The sequence below is a fragment of the Budorcas taxicolor genome, chromosome 16 (assembly GCF_023091745.1).
Source record: "Budorcas taxicolor isolate Tak-1 chromosome 16, Takin1.1, whole genome shotgun sequence".
Classification (NCBI taxonomy): domain Eukaryota; kingdom Metazoa; phylum Chordata; class Mammalia; order Artiodactyla; family Bovidae; genus Budorcas; species Budorcas taxicolor.
Genome location: NC_068925.1, coordinates 80,409,820 through 80,416,091, shown reverse-complemented (window position 1 = coordinate 80,416,091; position 6,272 = coordinate 80,409,820).

The window sequence follows — 6,272 nt, the reverse complement described above, 5'->3', positions numbered from 1 at the left end:
GTGGCGGGCTGGAGCAGTGTTGACCACTGATAGGAAGAGCCGAGGATCTGGAACTGCCAGGGGCATAGCCTGGTTGCCCTTTCTCATATCTAACTGGGTCCCCATGAGAATGCCTTATGGTAAGTCCAGGGTCCGACTCTTGAGACAGGGAGGCCAGGAACGGGGCAGACATGGTCTGACATGTGTGTGTGTTTGTGTGTGTAAGGGTCCAGGGGCCACTAGATTAGGTAAGAAGTGCCAGGCCTGGGGCTCTTGGCCCTGTAATCTCCGGATAAGGATCAAAGCTGGCTTGTGTGCAGAGCTGCGGGGAAGGCCATGGAAGAGTCAGACCAGAGGAGGCAGCTTTCAGGACCCGGAGCTGCGGGTAAAGGAAGAAGGTCTAGATGTGAGCAGAACCCCAACCCCCTGCCCCCAGCCTCAGGCCGCCCTGGAAGCTGGCACTCTGCCCCTTAACTCTGCATCGAGACTCCCAGGCCAGCCCCTCCAGCCTCCCCTGTGATCCATTTATCCTTTAATCCCCATGTCCGATAAGGACTCTCTCAGCTCTGAGGCTGGCTAAGGCCAGTCTCTACCTGGGAGGGGGGTGATGGGGAGAGCAGACCTGCTCCAGGTTGCAGAAATGCAGGCCTAACTGGTAGGGGGGAAAGGGGAAGGGGCGGCTATTAAGAAATGCTGGTTGGCAAAGTTGAGATTGGGGAAGGAAGCCGAGTCATTTATTTAAGACCCTTCTAAGCCCCCAGCTCTGAGCCCCCAGCACAAGGGGAGGCCTGACCACCCCACCCTCTTATCCTTGCCTGGTTTCCTTAAGCTCTGTCCTTAGTCTGCTGGGGTGGGGCCGGGGGTTCCCTGGCCATCCATCCCTGGACACTGCAGGGTCAGACCTGGGCTGGAACGGGGCTGGGGACGCCAGCCAGGCGCCCAGGGACACCTGCTCTGTCCTCGGGTTCTTTAGCTGCAGTTATTCCCCTGGCTCTAGGCTCCTCTGAAGTCTCAGTCAGTGTCTGTCTAAAATTTTGAATCAAGAGAATTGGTGGCTTGGGACAAAGATAAGACAGAAAACACTGAGTGGGGTGGGGAGGCGGTGCCTTCAGCGTCTCCCCCCCACCCCTCCCCCAGCAGAGTCCAAGGCCGGCCAGGACCAACTAGAGCCCCTGCTGATGGTTCCGAGACCCGGGAAAATGGCCTAGGCAGGGCCCCCCGTGGGGGTGGAGACCCGAGCGTCTTGGTGGCGGTCTCCTGCTGCAGAAACAGGGCTATGTCATCACCAGGAAGTGCAGTGTAGTAACCGCAGGCCCCGGAAGCATGCCCCCACCCTCTGCCCGAGCCAGCCCGCCTGATTGGCTGTCAGCTTTTGAAGACCGCGCCTGGCGGGGGCAGGGGCTGAGGAAGTGACAGAAGTGACATGTGCCTGGCACCCTCCTTCCCACAGCGGCTCCAGGGACAGAGGGCTGGGCTGGGGCCCCGTTTCTGTTTCTCCTTCTGGGCCTCAGTTTTTCCTCCCTGTACAATGGGATCAGCGGGCTGTTCTGGCATGTCCTTTTGTGAAGAGCAGTGTTCTGGGTGCAGTGGAAGGTGGACAGTCCTTAAAGGCTGACTCTGGAGGAGCTGAGCATGAAGAAAATGTGAACAGAAATAAGCACTCGCTGAAAGCATGCCTCGGAGGTGTCTCACCGGGTTAAGCCTCAGCGACTGTTAGGTGAAAAGAATTCACCTGGAGCCCTGGGACTGACTGGTGACGGACCATAGGCAGCAGGCAGTGGAGAAAGCACTGGGCTGGGGGGCCTGGGCGCGGTCACTTCCTGCCCACTCGCTGAGCGCCAGGCATCGCGTCTTTTTGTCCCCCACGCAGGCCTGCGGGAGCCAGGTGCCAAATGCCACCCCACCGAGGAGACAGGCACAGGCTCACCGCGGTAAACACAGGCCTCTGACCGTGAGCCCAGGGCAGCCGCCCTCCCGAGGCCCTGCTCCATGCAGCCTGCTCCGGCCGCTAACTGGCACTTCGCCGGCGTTCCCACACCTCCGTTTGCTCTGATGCTTCGGGCAGGTCGCGGCTGTGACCGTGAATGTGGGAAGGCGCGCAGGGAGGCACTCAGGGCTGGGCACAAGCAGCCTGTCCACGCGCCCCTGGATGTGGGGCTCTCTGCCCGCCCCCACTGGTGGGAGCCGCCCTCCTGCCTTTCCTGAGCTCCACGCAGCTGCCCCTGGACGCTGCTTTCAGCTGTTTTCCTGCCCGAGGGCCACCTTGCCACCCTGTAGGGCAGCTCCCTGACAGCCACGTCTCCGCCTGTGTCCTTGCGGGCCTCCTTCAACTTGGGCCCCTCTATCACTTGATTCACCCTCTAGACGAGCAGCCCGCTAGGAGGAATGGGGGCCCTGAGAGGCTGCGGGCTGGGGAGGGGAGGCAGCCTCCCTGCTGGGCCGGGGACTGGGCTGGGTTGGTAGCCTGGGCCCGGGGCTGCTCCTCCATCCCGGTGGGTGGGCGGTGGAGCTTGGTGGGCATTTGTGGGGCCTGTGGCAGGTGTCCTGTCCCCAGGGGCACCCCTGCCCTACCCTCACTACTCTGGGTGTGGAAGGGACGCGGGCCTGTGGTTCACCATCCCCGGACCCCCAGACACCCAAGCCCCTGTCCCTACTCCGTGCAGGGTGGAAGCCCACTGTTCCTGGGGTCGAGCCGGGAAGGGCCCCTGGAGCCGGGGTCAGGGGCTGGTGGGAGCACAGGCCGACACCTGTTGCTGTGCATTCCCCAGCAGGCGAGTGTCCCCAGGGCCCAGTCCCTGCCGAGCGGCCCTCCCAGCCCCGGATGCCAGCACAGCTCGGGGCTCTGCAGCGTCTCCCGGGAGGTCATGGGAAACCCCTGCCAGATGCCCCAGGACGGGGTGGGGGAGGGGCAGGCCAGCCGGCAGGGCTGGGGCGCAGCTGCGCGGGCTTCCCTGGGCTGGGGACACCCCCTCCCAGGCCCCAAAGCTGGGCCTGCAGGGTGGACCTCGGAGCGGGGAGTGGGCAGTTCAGGACAGGGGCCCAGGGACTGCCCCCACCCCCGCCCCTCCTCACACCCACGCTCCAGCTTCTCCCCACTCGCCTCCTCCTCCAGGCCTCCTTCAGCCTTTCTGGGGTAGCGGGCCCAGCTGAGACCCCGATGCCTTGGGGTTGTGGATGAGACACCCCACGCCCTGCCCCACTGGACGGCCCGCCGGGGCGTTCCGCAGAAGTCAGTGGCCAGGACCCTGGGACGAACTGAGAGAGCGAGAGGCAGGGGACATCCCCGGGAGGGAGGGCGTCAGAGCCCTGAGCCCCAGGCTTCCTGTGGGTCCCCTTGCGTGTCTGCGGCCCTCCCTGGGCTCCTGGGAACACGTGCAGGGGCAGAAATCAGGCAGAGGGGGCTGCAGACCCCTTTCCCCAGGCCTGGCCTCGTAAACTCAGGTCCTTTGACCCCGCCGTACAAAGCCTTCTTGTTTGGGGGTTCAGACCAGTGTTTTCCCTGAGGCAGCCTCAGGAGGACTGGGCTGGGGGAGGGCCTGGGAGCTCACAGGGCTCCCCACGCCGCAGCTCTGCAGCTGAGAGGGGCAGCACCCCATGCTAGACCTGCCACCCTGCTTCAGGGCGGACTGCCCCCGCACTCCCCACGGGGCGGGCTAAGTCAGCTGAAGCCCCAGGGTGTCTGGGAGCCAGACTCCCGTGAGACAGCAGGGATGTCGATTCCAGCCGACTTCCTGGAGCTGGCAGGCTGTCCAGGAAGGGGTGGGGGAGGAGGAGAGGATGCCCACGAACGTGGGTGCACACCTCCTCCCTCTGCCTTGGAGGCGACGCCGTGCTCTTGCGAGGCAGCAGCCTCCTGGGTCCCTGGCCCCCGCTTCCCCTGCCCCGGCCTCGGCGGTCTTCACTGTGAATGTGAAAACACTCCCCAGCAGACGGCTCTGGCCCTCTGGCAGCTGTCGGCAGGATCATCTTTCCCCGGCCGCCCCCTCTCCGGGCCGGGGCTGCTTAGAGGGTGCAGCAGGCCAGGCCACAGTCAGGCTGGGTTTGGATTTCAGCTCCACCATTAGGAGAGTGTGACTCTGGGCTTGTTCGGATTCTCCCTTCTGAGCCTCAGGAAGGAGGCAGTCCTTATATGTGACACGTGTCCCTGCACGTAAAGGCGCTCCATGCATCGGCTCTCAAAAGATACCGCGTCCGGTCCTAACAGAGGCGGCTCGGGCGGCATCAGCGACCATGACTCCAGGGGAGTAGGACTGCGGACCCCCTTCCCTTCCGAGGGCTCCGCAGCCTCTGCAGGCAGGAGGCTCTCGCTGCTAGCCAGTCTGAATCCCTCACGCTGTGGCTGAGTTCCCCTCTGGTCTGGCTCCTTCAGTAACGGGGCCAAGCTGGCCCCTGGCAGGTCACGGCATGGCTGAGTGCCTCGCTGTGCCAGGCAGACGGGGGTCCTGTGGCTCCTCTCTGTGTCCCCCACCACACACACTCCTCCACATTGGAGGTCGTGAGAGCCCAGCGCCAGACGGAGCCAGGTGTGGCGTGAGGAGGGAGTCACAGGATCTGGGCAGCCGAGGGGGCAGCCCACTCCAGGACGGGGTGCTGGGCATTCTCACTTCTCCAGGCGCCCAAGCCCTCGGGCTCCTATTCAGGGTTCCAGAAAGACATTAAGGTGTCCAGGAGGGGCTCACACCCCTGGGCTGTTTCTGAAGGAACTGGTTACGAGGTGATCTTCGCCGTCGGAGGGGGCTGCGGTTCTTCTCAAGGCCCTGGACGTGGGGCCTGCGAGGGTGTCTTCCAGCCTGGAAGACCCCAGAGTGACAACTTGCCTGCAGGCTGGTTTTCCCGGGTCCTCCTGCTCTGACCCTTCAGTCCATGGCCAGGAAAGATGGGCCTCCTAGAAGACCTAGCTACTGATTAGCTCTGTGACCCTGAGCTGAGTTAATATCTCTTTGAGCCCTCTTTGTAAATTGTGGGGGGACCTCCTCCTTAGAATGTGTGCAAAGTGTGGTAGGAATCCACCTTAGAATGTGTGCAAAGTGTGGTAGGAATCCCCCCTTAGAACGTGTGCAAAGTGTGGTGGGAATCCCCCGCTTAGAATGTGTGCAAAGTGTGGCAGATTCTCTCACTTAGATCGTGTGCAAAGTTTGGTAGGTACCGTGACCAGTGACCAGCAAAGAGGCATGTTGCTCCTTACCTGCGGGGTTATTACTCCTGAGGAATTGAGTCCACGAGGTTCCAGGTACCAGCAAAAAGGAATGTCAGGAATCAGAGCACACACCACAACTGTAAGAATTTTCTAGGATTCTGGAGCAGTTCTTAGTTGTTTTAATATCACAGCCTGAGCCTGGCAGGCGACAGTCCATGGGGTCGCAAGAGTGGGACACGACTTAGCAACTAAACCACGACCTCTTGGAAAAAAGGAAGATGTGGGAGCCTGGGATAAAGACCCGGGGGCGGGTCGGTTAGGGACCTACGGAGGGGCTGGATCCGGCTAACCGGGCGGGACGGGGTTCACCTGGAGCCGGCCACAACCACGCGCCCTGCCCCATCCCCCAGCGGCGGCAAGGAGCCCTGCGGGGTGGTTGGCGGCTCTGTGCGGCGTCACCGAAGCCGGTCGGGAGCGGGGCGCCGCTGGCCAGGCTTTGGGGGAGGGAGCCTCCCGCCTTGGCAGGCGCAGCGTCCCCGGGCCTGCCTCCTCGCTGGCTCCGCCGTCCTCCGCTTCCGCCCTGTCCTGGCTCCCGAAGAGCCGGGGAAGTGCTGAGCTCAGCGCTCTTCGCAGCCCCGGGCTCGGGCTCGCCGCCTTTGTGTCCCGCCTGGGGGGACACGAGCCGGTGTGGGGTGCGGCCCGGGCGCCCGCAGCCCTCCGCCGCGAGTGTACAGACGGCTCTTAGAATCCCCAGCCCCGGCGCCCTAGCGCCTCTCGGCAGTGCGCGGAGGCGGCCCCGCGGGCCCGGGCTGGACCCCTCCGCCGCCGGAGAGCCCCCGGGCCTTCTCTGAGCCCCTCCCGGCCCTCTGCGCGTTGCCAAGTGGCAGATAGACCGGGCTCTGTTCTGGGAAGTTCCGGGCCTTTCTCAGTGGGGCCCTGCGCCGCCCTTACCCCTGCAGGGCCGGGAGAAGGGCTGGGGAGGTTGGGGGACGGCGGGTGGGGGGAAGGATTCCGGGGCTGAGGGTGGGGGTCTCTGCTCAGAAATGACCCCCCCGCCGTGGGGTCCACTAAATGCCTTTCGGGCTTGACAAAAACAGGCAGCCCAGTTTGCCAGTTCGAGTTTTCCGAGCAGTGCAGTAAATCATAACTTATCGGG